We start from the raw sequence: 16,365 nt of genomic DNA, 5'->3' as shown, positions 1-16,365 counted from the left end.
TCTCCCCCACCTAAAAGGCACATTTGGGTATAGGTACTTGACCCATGACACCCCTAGCTCAGTTCGCTTTGGGGTCCTGAGTGTACTCTGCAAATAAGAGGAGCTGTGCTGCCAAGAGTTACTGCCACTTCGCAACTTGCATTGGTGTGTTGGCCTGCTGCCTGCTACCTTTGCAGTAATGGAGAATTGAAATTGCCCTGTACAACTTCTTTTTCACCCAAGAACTCCAAGAGCTTGTTCCCTTCCTCCGTGTTTGTGAAATTACTGGGCCATAAAATACTTCATCAACATCCGAGCTGCTCCCAGGCTCTACCCCCTGCGAGTCCGTCAGCTGTACCCTCCATTGGTGTCTCATTGCCGAGAGCAGCACTCCCTTGTCGGTCTGCCTATGGAGCTCCGCTCTCCTTGCACTAGGACCTGGGCCAATCTACAGTGAAGCTCGGAATTCCATGCTAAATTGATGCCCAGAAGCCATAGAAAAAGCAGCTGCCCACAAGCACTGCAACCCCTCCCCTACCCATTGCAGGGGCAACAAGGCCGCCGAAGACAATGACAACCTCACCACTGCCCATTACGCTGTCAACCGAGCCGTGCGACTTGCCACACAACCATTGCCACTGCAGGAGCGCCATACTGGAGGTCGGCACCGCCAGAGACTTGCCTCAATCCCTCTGCCTCGTTGAAGGTATCTGTTGTGTGCAACCGGACACGAGCGGTGATTGTGACTGTCCAGCGCTTTTTTGTATTTCTGGTGGGACCCCAGAGGCTGGGCCCGATTGCTCCCTGTGTTTCTGCTGTGCTCCTCGCAGCCATTGCTAGGAACACAACTCTAATTACTAAACCCACTGTGAACAGATTACTCTATTGTGGATAGCATGATCAAACCCCCAGCGGGAACATAAATATCTTAATAGAAGCACGCAGGCTCTTCTAAGACTGCAGTGATACATGTATTCACAACGCTTATATCTTGGCAGGTATTTATTGAATTTTTGTGTTTTGTCTTATTTTAACTAGATAAAGATACTTTATTTTGCTATACTGGTCTTGAGTCTTTTTGTGGTGTCCTCACTGTGTTACTGTAATACTTGTGTTCACAAACACTTTAAACATTGCCTCTTGAGATAAGTCTGACTGCTCTGTACCATGCTACAAGAGGGTGAGCACAGGTTATCGTTATTGTGTATCTAGCTTACCATACCTTAGCCAACCAGGAACCCCATTTCTAACAACATCTCATTGGTTATGAGCAATAATGTTTATAAACTACGGCGCTTATGTACTAGCCCATTGCACCATTTTTTTGATGCACCGGTGGTGCCATGGGCGTGCCCATATTTATAAGGCCATGTAAAGTCCCCCTGCGTGAATTTTTATGGCCTTGTAAATTAGGTCCCCTTAAACGTATTACTCTGCGTGAAATGAGCGTTGCATGGGTATTGCTGTGGATGTTGCCATGTAACATCCATGGAACTTGACGCATTCCCAGATTTACAAAATTTTGTAAAATTGGGAATGTGTCAGAATCCTACGCCTCCCCAGTAGCGGCATAGAAATGGTGCAACGAGTAGAAATATGTTTATTTCTCCCCGTTTTATTCCTCTTTCAATGCAAGCAGGAAAATGCGCAGTGCAGGCACCAATGCAAAATGACGCACGGGTGCCTGCACTGACACTTGGCAGCCAATTGTGCGCCAGCACAGGGAAAGCACATGGATGCGTTGAATGGTTGTTAATACGATGCATTCCGGTGCTCTGAAAATGGTTTGCAGTGCAGCACTGCATCATTTTCTTGTAAATTAGGCTTTACATGTTCTAAAATATTAGTTGGGATGAATAGTAGTTGAGTGTTGTTTTTAGAGTGTGAATGAGAGTATGTATGTGATTGGAGAAATGTATTTTTGGCCTCTATTTTAGAATTGTTTCTCAAATGTTACCCTAATGATTAGGTGCTATGAAGTATTGTGCAGATTTACTTAATGGATTATGGTATTTTGCATTACATAAAAAGTTTTTTATTGCATGTGGAAATAAAAAGATGATTTTTCATGTTCATTTTTATGGTTTATCTCAAAGCGCATGAGAGTATAATGTTGAATTAATAACAGGGTACAGGTATCATTCCAGGTTATTCTGAGTAAAGCCCCATTACCTGCCCATTGAAAGTCAATAGTTAAATATCAACGTAATGGTCTCGCTAATGCTTTTGTTTTACTATTCAGTGGAACAAACCGTCTGTCATGTTGGTAGGAAAAATTAAAAAGCTAAAATGTCTGCCAGTGTGGCATAGCACATATCCATTCCTAGAAGTACTTGGCTGCCATTTTGTAATGTTTTACTTCCAAGATGGCCAAGTTGTGCTTTCATGCACACAGTGCATGGGTCTTGAGCCACCTATGGTCATTTTTTATTTAACCAGTCATTTTAGAACGTTAAAATCAAAATCAAAATGTGTTGTTCGCAGGAGCACACAAAAAACAAAGTGAGTGGCTCTGTAGCATTTACCAGCTGCTGGGCACCCAAAAAGGAAAACAAAGTAAAGTAAGTTAGAAAAATGGGGAGCAGGATGTGTGGGGGCGAACCAGTGAGCATCGAGTGACGGGGAGATGCTGAGTACACAATGGGTACATATGCAGAAAGTGCAGGGGTCCTTCACCGAAAATGTCATGGGCTGATACATACACCGTTGGACAACCCCTAAAGACATTAATTATAGCTAGCTGAGCTACAGTGACACATGGACAGATCTCTGCACTCATAGATTTACACCTAAGCTGCATCTAATGCCCTCCTGCTAGATTCAATTTGCAGACTGTGGGAAGGAATTTACTCCAAAAAGTGGGAATACAATATGTACTCCTCTACATGCGGTGATGAGGACTTATAAGTCTTAAACTACTTCTGTAAAGTTACTACTAGTATCTTTATGCATGATTTGGTCAAATGTATTTCTACATAGGGTTGGTGGACCTTTCAGGCTACACCATGTTGCTAACTACAAATTGAAAAGAATAGCAAAACAGGAATTATCTGAGAGAAAAATAAAACTGAAAATCATCAAAAGTGGAAGCACGTTAATACAGCTCATACCCTGGGTTATGCTCTCTTCCCCTTGTGCTGCAAGGCACCATGGAGTCAGACATCTGATACATTTGTGTTGTGTATTATTTTGTAATTGTGTTTGTTCTGGGACATGCAATATGTTATAGCGTGTGTATGAGTGCATGTATAGTGGAGTTATATTGCATGAACGTTAAGCAATTTACATATTTGTAATTTCCTAAATCATTGCATCTGGTATGTTTATATTTTTACAATGTGAATTTGTGTAGGTATTTGTAATGTCTAGAGTGATTTGACCTTTTAATTGTTATATATATTTCACTAGGTGAATCTGTTGCAGTTCCTAAAAGTGACCGTGTGTGGCGTGAGTTACTACAATGCAAGGCTATAGTAGATTTAAGCATGTTTGGGTTGTAGGTCTACTAAAGCAGATGTGTGTGTAACTGTAGTAATTTGCATGTGCCTTGACTATGTAGATGTGGCTTCTTAATGTAAGAGAGTATAGTGCACTGCTTGTCAGTGTTGTGTTAACTAATAGATATGTGAGAGTAAAGCATGCACTGTAGGTGTTTGTTTCTGTTTTGTGTGAAGATTGCATCCCTCGAGTGGGTGGCTTCTGTTTAGTGTGTTCAAAGTCTGAGCTGTAACTGGCTGTACTCTACCACATCTGTCTGTTAAAGAAGGTGCTTCGACTGCTACCTGTACTTTAACATTTCAAGTGTTACTACAAAATCCAGCACTGCTGCTATGTGTTCTGCCCTGTGTGAGGAAAACGTGCAGGGATGTTGCTTATTTGCCAACTGCTTTACCTTTCTGACCAAAGCTCTCAATGCTGCTGGTAGTACTACACCTGTCCAGTGCATGAGGAAAGCCTGTATTTCCACGGACTGTGCTGCATGTGTGAAAGGGACGCTTGCACTACTACAGCCTGTGCAGCTTGTATTTTGTGTGCAATGGGAGTGGCATCGTACCTATGCTGCATCTGTTCTCTGAATGTGAGACAAGCTTATAATGCTGCTGCTCATGCTCTGTGTGTTCTCGTTGGGGAGCGAAGATTAGAGCACCACTTCTTCTGATGCACGATTAACTTTTATGAGGCATTGGTTCTCAGATAGATCTTTCTTCATCGTAACAAGGGGGGAGAAGCCAGGATATCCTACTGTCGGCCACACAATGAGGACCAATAATTGGTAGCTCACTCACAAATTGGAGATCATGTTCAAATACACTGCTCTCAGAACCATGCTATAGAGACGTGGAGCACATAAACAGCACATTGAAATCCAAATTGGCAAAGGTGTGTGCTTCAACATCTTTAAAGTGGTCCAATGCATTGCCTTTTGTGATGATGAGTCTGAGAAGTACACCAGATGAGAGGATAGGATTGTCGCCCCATGAAGTCATTATGGGTTGAGTGATGAAACAGCCAGTTTTTCCTGCATACGCTCTCGTCAACATTACAGATTACAATATTGTGGATTACTGTAAAGGTTTGACTGATGCGGTACATTCTGTGCCTCACAAGGTTGGAGAGGCTGGAGAGGCTGCCCTAGGGACTCAACAGGAGCACTGCCATCACCTCAGTCCTGGTGACTGGGTAATGGTGAAGAGGCACATGTAGAAGTCATGCTTGGAACCCCGTTGGAGAGGGCCTCCCTTGTACAGCCTCTTCATACCGCATACACGACTGCACTGGAGTCCCAGCGGCTTCCACCCTCCAAGCACGAGGCGCACCTGATATCACTGTTGAAACCCCACAGAGATGGGCTCCTATAGGCCCTCAGCTCTACTTAACACCGATTACAAGATACTGGCGAAGGTGTTAGCAGATAGATTGGCACAGGTTGTTCCATCAGTGGTCCACACGGATCAAATGGCTTTGTGCCTTCCCGTAGTACCTCCCTCAATCTACTGCGCTTCTTCAGGGTATCGAAATACGCAGCGGAAGCATGGCCCCGGGCGGGTTGTCTCGTATTAGACCTGGAGAAGGCCTTTGACTCCTTAGACTGGAGTTATCTATTTATGGTACTTGAGAAATTCGAGCTGGGCCCAATGTTCATCCAACTGATGCGTGTCCTCTACACCAACCCCACAGTCAGAGTCAAAGTGGGACCCTACCTCTCTGATTCTATTCCAATACAACGGGGTACACAGCAGGGGTGCCCTTTATCACCGCTCCTGTTTGCGCTTGCAATGGAGCCATTGGCAGAGGCACTGCGCACCCAACTGGGTGATGGAGTGCCTCTGGGAGATGCCGTGCATCAGGTGTCGCTATATGCCGATGACCTCCTCATCTATATTAGAGACATCAGCAGTGCCCCTGCCAGCCTCACACAATTGCTGGAAGAGTTTGCTGCGTTCTCTGGACTGACGGTTAATGTAGACAAATCCTGTATTTACTCATTCAAAGTGGTACTTTGTGATGAGTGGCAAAAAGGTACAGTGGGCGACGGACACGTTCCGATACTTAGGCATCCAAATCTACCACCGCACAGACGATCTTGTGGCTGGGAACCTCGGCCAGGCAGTGACGTCCCTCAAATCGCAGATGCGATTTTGGCGTACCCTGCCATTATCTGTAACAGGCAGGGTTGCACCTACTAAAATGGTAGTGCTGCCGAGACTCTTGTACTATTTTATGAACCTGCCGGTCTACATCCCAGCCTCTTTCTTCACCTCCCTAGAAAAGCAACTCCGAGATTTTATCTGGGGTAACACCAGGTATAGGATTGCGCAGAGGTAACTATACCTGCCAGTGGACCAAGGGGTGCTTGCGGCTTCTTGTCTTGAACATTATTATCTTGCCTCATAACTTCAGTGGGTGGCACGTTGGCTCTCGAACTGTCATTGCACAGATACTGCCACTATGAGTCCGCCCTATTCCCTGCATCATATCGTCCGTCTCTTCCACCCAGCTGCGTGCTCCAGACCACCGGAGCCTTTATTACTCAAAGTGGCCTATAGGTGATTACGCGAAATCCTGTAGATTACCCGTAAGTAACCCTGGGCGCAGTTCGCGAAGTTGCACTACGCAAAGTGCACTTCGCACTACACGAGCTACGCGTAGCACTTCGCGAACTGCGTAGTACCCTGTTCGCACTGTGCAAGATGTCGTTTTCAAAGATTGCACAGTGCGGACAAGCATCCGGCACTGTGCAATCATTGAAAATGGCATCTTGCACAGTGCGAGCTGTAGTTTTCTGCTGCTTGAGTAGATTTTTACTCGAGCGGCAGATTTCTCAACGCGGACTGGTAGTTTCTCATCGCGAGCGATTGCGAGCATACGCGACCACTCGCAATGAGAAACCTGACCTCCTCGCGTTGAGAATCTCGCCGGGATGTTCATTTTCCATGCTCGCGATCGGCAACTTGATGTTGCTGATCGCGAACAAGGAAAAAGTCTCGCCGGGATGTCATTTTGCTTGCTCGCGGTCGCCAACTTGATATTGAGGACCGCGAGCAAGCAAAAAATGACCGCTGCACTACGCAATGATACGCTACGCATGTTTGCACTGTGCTACATGCAATTCACGTAGTGCGAAGTAGCGCAAACTTCGCAAACTACGCAAGTGTAGCATAGTGCTTTGCCCAGGCTTACCGGTAAGGTGACCCCTTATGCACCAGCGTTACCTCTGGAAGGGACCCCCGATGGCCGTACAGGAATCTCCACACGGATACTTAGAAGGTGGCATGAGAAGGACATTCAGACGCTTGGAAACTTATATCGGGAGGGTGCACTTTTGCCATGCGCGACCCTGGTACAAGACGATGGGCTCCCGCCCGGCCAATTTCTGACTCACTGTACTTTGGTGGCTTCACTCACGGCTAGGTGGGGAGATATGACTGCAGACCCACAGACACATCTCACCATGCAATATTTACATGTTATGGGGTCAGGTAGGCACCTGACGCGATGGTTTGCAGCTTCTCTGAGGGTGTGTGCAGCAATTAGCCTCGACCCACTGCGTCATAAGTGGGAGCATGATCTGGGACACCAGTTTACAGATACAGAGTGGGCTCGGGTGCTTGAAAGCCCGACACGCATACCCCGTAATACACGTTTCCGGCAAATACAGCTTTTTATCGTTCACTGGGCGTATCTCACACCTGAAAAAATTAATTAATACTTCAATCGTGTAGATGCCGAGTGTCCGAGATGCACTGAAAAAGGGGCTGGTTTAATTCACATGCTATGGGGCTGTATCCGGGTGAGTACCTATTGGAACAAAGTGGCCTCTCTCCTGCGCACCTGCACAGGCAGAACACTAACGTATGACTGGTCAACCTACCTGTTACACAAATTTCACAGAACTCCCGCTACAAAAGTTGCCTCGAGATTCCTAGATTTGGGGCTGATAGTGGCCAAGCAGGCCATTACCAAGAAGTGGAAGGCATCCGACCCCCCCGGAACTCAAATGCTTGCCTGGGCGAAGGCAGAGAGCATCGCTATTCGGCATGAGGAAACACTGGGGCTGCGCAGGATCCCCATTGCAGCATGCTGGGACGCTCTCTATGCTGAGCTGCAACTCCCTGTGGACATGGTGGCAGGTGATTCTCCTGAACCACACTCTGTAGATAACTGACGTCACCCTGAGCTTGAGTGGTGTATGCACTGCAGCCTTTTCCTGTCATATCAAACACTACTTATACGCAAGTGCCAATGCAAACTATAGGTAAAGGGAATGGCAGTTGGTAGTCTCCGGTAGTGGGTAAATAACACACAACTTCCGACAGGACGTTAAAGGGCTGAAGAACAGTTTCTAAGGTTGTTATGTGTTCTTCCTTTTTGTAAGTTAACACAATCTAATTTTTAATTTCTCGCTCCGAACTTATGATACAGCCTAACACGGTGCCAATGCTAAAATTATCGTTTGTGTAGTGCGCTAACTTGTGTAAAGGCACGCAACAGCAGTCAGTTTATAATGTACATATTCTTTCGGATAAATGCAACCAAATGTTTGATGAACATTGAGTTTGTGATCCTTATGGTATGATTCTGCCATCTTACTGTATATGTACCATACGTGTGTTGCATGTTATATGGTCTACTACTGCTTGCACGCAGGAGTCATTTGTATTCTACCCTCCTTAAAACAAGAAAAAATAATAAAAATAGATTTGCAAAAAAAAAATTTAAACTGTTACTCTGAGTTGTTCTGAAGTACTGCAAGCCCGTGTCAAGGCGATCAACTCGACAACCTGCGCCAAATACACTTCTTGCAATCATGATGATGCTTTCACAATACCTGGAACCATACACATGGCATAAGCACCTTTCACATTTTCTTCATTGTCTCGCAAACAGGAACTGTCGACAAGCAACACATGATCAGATTCAGGCAACGGTTCATCTTGTATCAGCTTGGGGCTTTGTACATAACTCAGTCACAACCATCACATCCAAGCAATCATGTTCAACTTCATCTGTCAAGGTTTAATTTCCAAGAAGCGCCAATAGAGTGGATGGTTTTGATATAGTGCATCTTTTAGGTGTTATGTTTTCTGTGCCCAAATATTTGCTCATACTTTGTAACCTGACTATTTGTTAAATAATGTGTCCAAGTATGAATCAACAGTATCTCCACCGTGTGAGGCACATACACAGTCAGCTGATGTCCCATGACTATGCGCTCACACTGTTCAAGACTCACACATACAGATGCAACAGCTTTCAAACATCCAGGCAACGCTGCAGCTACAGGATTAAAAGTTGCTGAAAAGTAGGCAATAAGCCTGCAATTGCTGTAATTACTGAAAGAGCACAGCCTTCCCTTTCACTACAAAACAACACAAAGCACTTGTTTTAATCAGGCATTCCCAGAGCCAGTGCCCTACAAAGGCATTGTTGTAGCCCAGTGAAGGCAGTCACACAACTGGAATCCCAAGGTACCATATCAAACATGTCTTTGTGTGTCAACCTCTGGAGAGGTTTTGCTGTCAATTAAAAGTTTGGCTTCCGTTTTTGAAAGCAGCCTACTATTCCTAAGCACATGCAAACTTCTTTTTGGGGAGATGACTGACTCATGTTAAGAATCACAGAGATTCTTTATTGTGACACTTTTCTTGCTCCTTTTTCAACGTGATGTCCTAAGTACAGGACTTCAGTTTAGCAAAACTGTATCTTAGTCAGGTATATTTTATGACCATTTTTGGCCAGATGATTCAGAAGGGCAATACTATCAGTTTTGCAAGCTTCCTTAGTATTTGACGCCACTAGTAGGTCGGCAACATACTGTACTAGCACTGAGAGATTTGGCATTACCATAGAAAAACAAGATTTTTTTTTGAGAATCTGATTAAAGATTGAGGTGCTTTCCGGATATTTTTGTAGGACTCATCACCATGCCAAAACACGATTGCCAAAACGGAAAGCAAAGAGAAACTGACTATCCTCATACAAAGGGATAGAAAAGAAGGCCTGACACAAGTCAATGACTGAACAACATTCGCCCTCACATGGAATCTGAAATAAGATCACAGCTGGATTCAGTACCACAGAACAACAATGGCCTTCACTTTCCGCAAAACACGCATAATAAAATACTTTCCATTCAACTTCTGTAACCCCATAATGGGAGATTAACATGGACTACCCATTGTCTCCCTAAGGATCCCTTGCTCAATCATTGAGTTGACCACTGGAGTAATACTTGCAATATTATCTGGAGTCGAGTTGTATTGTGGGAATCGTGGATATTCTGCATTTGGTTTGACAGTGAATTGAACTGATTCAACACCTTTGATTTATCCGATGTTTTTACTCGTAAAGTCACAGACTTTAGGTAACAAAGTATCTCATAATTCAATGGGCAGAACTTCTTTGGTCAGAAGGTGATACATTCCCATGTCAGATTTCTGTCCGGCAAGTTTAAATACATCATCATCATCATTGGTATGAAAGCATCTCGGCCTTCCCTGTGTTTCATTTCACGCTGGGGAGCAACGTGACAATGCTAAGCATTGCCACTGCAGGGAAAGGACTTCCCGACTGTCCAGGGTCAGGCAAGACTCAGGGGGTGAGCCGCTACCATGGACAGTCTCTGGGGATTGAAATTTCCACAGTACTCTGCAACATCACCACCTGTCTGCAATCTTCATTACTCGACTGACTCATTATCCCACAGTGCGGGAGAAAGCATCTCAACCTTGCTTGTGTTTTATTTCATGCTGGGGAGAACTGTGATTTTGTGCAGCATTGCTACTGCAGGGAAAGGGTTTCCCAAATGTCCAGGATAACGCCAGACTCACAGGGTGAGCCTCTGCCACTGACAGCCACTGGAGGCTGCAATTCCTGCAACCCTCTGCCGCATCACCACCTGTCTGCAATCTGCAGTGCATAACTGACTCATAGTCGTGCTGCGCAGGATGCGCGCTGACTGTGGCCAGGAAAAGCCTGGGCCAAGGGCAAGTCCGTCCGTGCCTGTCAGAGCCTGAAGGAGGCTGGGATGGGCACCCCCTCTTGGCTTATTTATTTTTCATCCCTTCGTCATCTAAGGGCTTTTGATCATAAGGTAATACTTCCGTATAGATGGACTTCCATGGCTTATTTCCTGTTATTTTGGCTTTATCGATGTCCCTTGTGTGCTATATATGTTTGCCTTTTATATTTATATAGTCAATGATTGACAGTTACTTTATTCTAGTTTATGACTGAGCCACTTTTTGTTACCCATTTTTTGCATATTGCTTGTGGCCAGATCAACTATGGGAAAGCACAAGGCCTCGGATCAGGGACAGGGCACTGCAACGTACCTTAAAAGCACCTCTAAACCCAACAATTGTACACTTAAGGAAATCAACCTCCTAATTGAGGATGTTGAGTACCTTATTGACATAAACTCATCCATTCCAATTGAACCAGGAGCTAACACTACACACACACAACTACTTCTGTCTCACAGGCCGAAGTGGGCGCTATCCCTAAGCGGCAATGCTTTTGCGATCCGAAGAGTAAGAGACACTCTGCTTTCAAGTGTAAGTGTATGGCCTCCAATATAGCAAGCTACTTTCCACAGGGAAACAATAGCTAAGGACGTACTCATCCTTCAGGACTTACAGGCTCCAGGGCTAACCACAGATCCTAGCGCCCTAGCAGACTCAGCAACATATGTTCCAATGGTATCACTTTTGCTGTTTGGGAGAACAGTAAACTTCTCCCTCAAAATCCAAGACTGGGGAAGTGTCCCAGATAGCAAAGCCTACAGCGGCTACCACTTTGGGTGACCCTGCATGCTTTGTGTAGCAAATAGTTTAACTTAAAAATGAGGTGGGGGCTCACAAATATGGTAATACATCTATCTACACTAGTACATTAATCTGATTAGTACCAACTCCACTACCAATGGAGATATTTGCTCCAAACATGGCCTGGAGATACAAGCTACTTTTGTTGATAAATGCGAGAGTGCCAAACCATCTAGCTGAAAGGAGCATGGTTTTGATTCCAACCAGCTCGCGATAGTAGGAAAACCTGGGGTACAGGATGTCATTAGGACGACCCTGCAGAACATTCAAAACGTTCTTCTTGACCCATTTTGAACCATAGCGAGAAGAATGGTACCATTCAGATGCCTTTCACCTTACAAGCAAATAGTATTCCGAAACTGGGCCCTTTAGCCCCAACTGCAAACACAACTGTTTAATTTGTATGATAAATGTTCCCAAACCCATGCAAGTCTTGGCCACAGAAGGGAAAGACACGCTCATTATCAAATCCATTCACTGGATCCGGAAGGTTAGAGACTATTGTTCGCTTATTTCTGGAAGCTTGCAGGCAATCACAAATTCGTACCATCTGTGATACTGTTGAATTGATTTTTCCTAGTAGGAAACTAGCAGATGACTTAGTGGCTTTTGATATGCGCACATCTTGGTCAAAACTAACATCCATTTTAAATACAGGCCCCAGGATTAGGCATACCACAAAGATTGACACCACTGCTCCATGTCTGGTGTAGCAGACAATCCTACCAGGGCAGTAGCTTGACAATCAACAGCATTCAAATCTCCTTCTCCCATTGTTGAGCTTCCATTCTTCATTGTCTTCTCCCCCATTCCAATAGATCATTATGTTTTGGCCACCCCTAATGCTTCATGAGAAATTCATTCACCTCCATGTTTTTGCTTCTCTGCTGGTGCTATTCCAAACCCTGTGATCAGGGTTTGGGGTAGCCCCCTCTCTTCTCCCAGGTCCTGAAGTTGTTGATGCAGTCTCTATTAGATTATGGAATGTGGCCGGCCTAAGAACAAAAACTTCCTCCCCAAACTGGAATGATTTTGTAGATAGGAATGATATTTGAAACATGATCCCTGAAACCTATTCACAAGCTATGTTATATTAATTTCTCAATTTCAGCAACCTGTAGTTCTCTAGGGTGCCCAGCCAGGGGACTCATTGTCTGGTTTAGATTAGGGTTGGATGTCAAAATGAAACAATTTCAAATACATTCTCCTGACATCATTGCTGTCCGTATAGATCTGGGCAACTCTAGATATATTGACATCGATAACATCCATGTCAGAGGGGTCAAGGGAGGTCTGAGTTCAGCAACCATGTCAATTCTAGAGGCATCCCTGAGGAAACATTTTGGTAAATCCTATTTAATTTTAGGAGGAGACTTTAACACCATCTTTGAGCCTTTAGACCACAATGATGTCAACATAGAGATGGAACAGGATGAGATCTGGGTTGTTCCTCAGCTCAACTTACCTCCAATCCAAAAATTGCCCGAGGCAGCTCTACAATTAAAATCACTTTCCCTGGAATTTGAAGTGAGATCCACCAAGAAAAGATCAAAATCAGATAGGAGTGGTAGTTATACTTTGATCAATCTTGCTCATTCTAGCGTATTGATTATATTCTAGTGGCTCCATTTGTGGCCTTATTTTAGGGATACAGTTGCTAAGTCCAGGGTTCAAGTTGATCACAAACCATTGTGTCTCACAATGCTAGCATTTTGCTCTATGTTGGGGAGCTCCCAATCTACTCATGTCCTCACTGTGGGCCGCTTAAAGTCATGCCAGTTTACTGCTTAACCTGATAATCTGTCTGCGATTAGTGCTAATCTGGAAGTATGCTTAACAGTGTTGACTGTGAGTACTGGTGGTGCAAGGGGGGATGACATAATTATCGAGATCCACGTCAAATTTTTAAAAGGCAGTTTATCTTATTACACCATCCCAACCTCTAATAATTCACTAAGGATCCAATTTTGGTTTAACCGGTATGTAGATCCTCACGGAAACACCAGGAGGGTCATTAAAAACAAAGGATATCTGCTGATACACTCAGCTAGTGAATTGTACAATCTTGCTCAGCTAAAAGGGAATGGGACGAAGGCAGGTGGTGGAATTTGTAATCTGCTTGTACAACCGGAGATTCTACCAAGTTTTGGGCGTTGAGTGTTGGTTAAGTGGGGAAGGGATGACTCAGCATCCACCCCTCATAACCATATAAATCCTTTTGCTTGAATAGAGCATTTCTCAGCTTTATATTTCCCTATTCACCCGCCATTAATAGAGGGGACTGCCGAGATTACCTCTTGCCCTGCTGACCCGCTCGTTGACACCGAGCTCTCCTTTGAGCTCATTGATGTCACTCTTGCTCTAGATAGAGTTACCAGAGGTAGGGCTCTAGAACCAGACTGCACCCCAACTGATCTCTTTTTGCAAGATAGGTAAAATTAGTCAATATATATCCTTTTGATAGCTAATGCTATTGCAAGGGGGGCTCCCATACCATATTCCTGGAAGGGAGCTGTAGTAATCCCAATTTACAAGAGAGACAAGTCATTGCCATCTAATTACAGGCTAATCATTTTAATTGATTGTATCCAGATTTTGTTTTCCCGCCTACTCCTGGCCAGGAACCATGATTAGATAGAGGACTTTAATGTCTTATCACCTTGTTAAGTGGGTTTTTGCAGGAAGATCGGTGCTTTAGACTATGGACCAGGGGGCCGATTCACAGAACTAATCTGAGACAAAATCCTACTTTTGGTATTCACAGAAGGCACTCCCGATTTTTGATATTCACAGAATGCACTCACGAGTCCTAACTTTATGACCGCACTCGGGCCGGAATTTCTGCACCTGGAGCAGGCTTTCCGCACCCAGACCATACTCTCCGGCTAGGGCCCAACTCTCTGGCTCGAGCCGCAATCTCCGGCTGGGGCAGCATAAAGTGTAATCAATGGGCCGGATTGCGATTTTTACAAAAAGGAACATTAGGAATGTGTGATAAATGGTAGAGAAGGCCATGAAAAACAGTTTGGGCAGGGAAAAGTGTACAGCCAGACACTACATCATAACCCAAAAAAGCTTTCTCCTTTGCATCATGGCACATGCAGTGCACAATTTGCGCTCCCCTCAGTGTTGACTGTGCAGTCAACACTGTTATGTTATTTATTTCATTTAAAAATAATGTGGATCCTTCACAGTCTTTAAAAACATTCATTATGTTGCTGATGTCATCAGACAGGTAGTGATCCTTTAACACAAACACTATCCATGCTGTCATCTAATCTCTGTAGCACAACTTTACCACTAATAGGATAACACAGGCATTATCCATGCATTTTTCATTTCGCAGAGGCAAAACCCATGCACTCATGCAATCGCCGAGACATTACCCCAGCACTTTTGCAATCACCAATGCTCTACCCATGTACTCATGCAGTCACTCAGGCACTACTGTTGAACTCATTAATTCACCTCTAATACTACTTCTGCACTAATTTATTCAGTGATACACTACCCATGCACTCATCCAATGACGCAGGCATTTCTGTTGCAGTCATCCTTTTACTCCAGGCTCTACCCATGTACTCATCTAAGCAACCAGACATTAGCCATGCACTAATAAAGTAACTCAGGGACTACCTATGCACTCAGGCAGTACCCATACACTCATGCTGTGCAGTCAACACTGAGGGGAGCACAAATTGTGCACTGCATGTACCATGATGCAAAGGAGAAAAACGTTTCTGGGTTATGATGTAGTGTCTGGCCATATGCTTTTCCCTGTCCAAACTGTTTCTCATGACCTCCTATACAATTTATCACACATTCCTAATGTTCGTTTTTGTGAAAATTGCAATCCTCCCATTGATTACACTTTATCTGGCCCCAGCTGGAGATTACAGCTCAAGGCGGAGATTACGGCCCCAGCCGGAGAGTACGCTCCAGGTGCGGAGAGTATGGTCCGGGTGCGTAAATTCCGTCCTGAGTGCAGACGTAAAGTTAGAAGTCATAAGTGCATTCTGTGAATACCAGAAATCATAAGTGCCTTCTGTGAATTCCAAAAGTAGTAAGTTTAGGATTTTGTCTCAGATTAGTTCTGTGAATTGGCCCCTGGGTGTTTTGGTTCATATTATTGTATTGGAGGACTGTTGTCATCGGGGGAGGCAGCATGCATTTTGCCTTCGTTGATCTCAAAATCATCCTTCAACCTTGTCCCATGCAAGTAACTGTGATAGGTGTTCAGTGACATTGTCTTGCCTTCGGACCTTCTTACTGTGCTATCATGCTTGTGATGGAGCAAGGTTTTGCAAAAATTAAACCTGCTCGAATCGAGTAACCCCATAATACGTACTAACAGTATTTAGACGTAGTAAATCTATCGTGCACCCACATAAACACAGGTAAACTGCTTTGCACATGCCTGAATTAACACGTAATCACACAGTATTGTAATATTTTTTATGCTTTAGAAGAAACAAAGAAATTGCATGAATAGGCCGCAAGTGTTTTAGTAATTGCATGTCGCTTTCTGCTTGAAAGGTAATGATTTATGCCGCTTTTTGCTCTAGGCTTGTGCTAGGTAACATTAATGGGAAGTAGCAAATGGTGGGAGGAAAACAGTGATGGTTTCATTATCACATAATTAATAAATGTTCATTTCTATTTACTTTAGTGTACTGGAAGAAGACGCCATTTTAACTTAGCTACTGTGGGAGGGGGGAAATGTTAAGAGCGAGTTCGTTCTGCCATGAGGAGGAAAGGATGTGCTGTGCACCACAGATGACATGAAGGAGTGAAGGCCAGTGTGTCCGTCGCCTGCCAACTGCAGGACTTGAGCGTGGGACCGGAGATGTCTTCTCCAAATGACTTTGATTCACGTATAAAGAAATGTACAGTTTGTAACTGACGTGGGGAATGTGAAAAAATTGAGATTCAGACCATGGGAATGGTTGTACAAAATAAAGTTGTTGAATAAAGGTTGAAATCATGGTGGGGTGACAACGCCACCTCCCCAGCCCACCAATCCCTGTGTGAGTTAGAGGGAAAAATTCAACATTTGAGG

General features: G+C 44.4%; 1 long non-coding RNA gene across 1 annotated transcript in view; it reads left to right on the top strand.

Annotated features, from left to right (window-relative positions):
- LOC146866035 (uncharacterized) overlaps nt 1-16,145 on the top strand; it is a 122,394-nt gene extending 106,249 nt beyond the window's left edge. Inside the window, exon 3 of the long non-coding RNA XR_014976751.1 lies at nt 15,976-16,145. This is a non-coding gene — a long non-coding RNA (uncharacterized LOC146866035). The remainder of the gene's footprint in view (nt 1-15,975) is intronic.
- Nucleotides 16,146-16,365: the final 220 nt, after the last annotated feature.

This window comes from Triturus cristatus, chromosome 2_1 (assembly GCF_964204655.1).
Source record: "Triturus cristatus chromosome 2_1, aTriCri1.1, whole genome shotgun sequence".
Classification (NCBI taxonomy): domain Eukaryota; kingdom Metazoa; phylum Chordata; class Amphibia; order Caudata; family Salamandridae; genus Triturus; species Triturus cristatus.
This window is presented reverse-complemented; position numbering and strand designations above follow the sequence as displayed.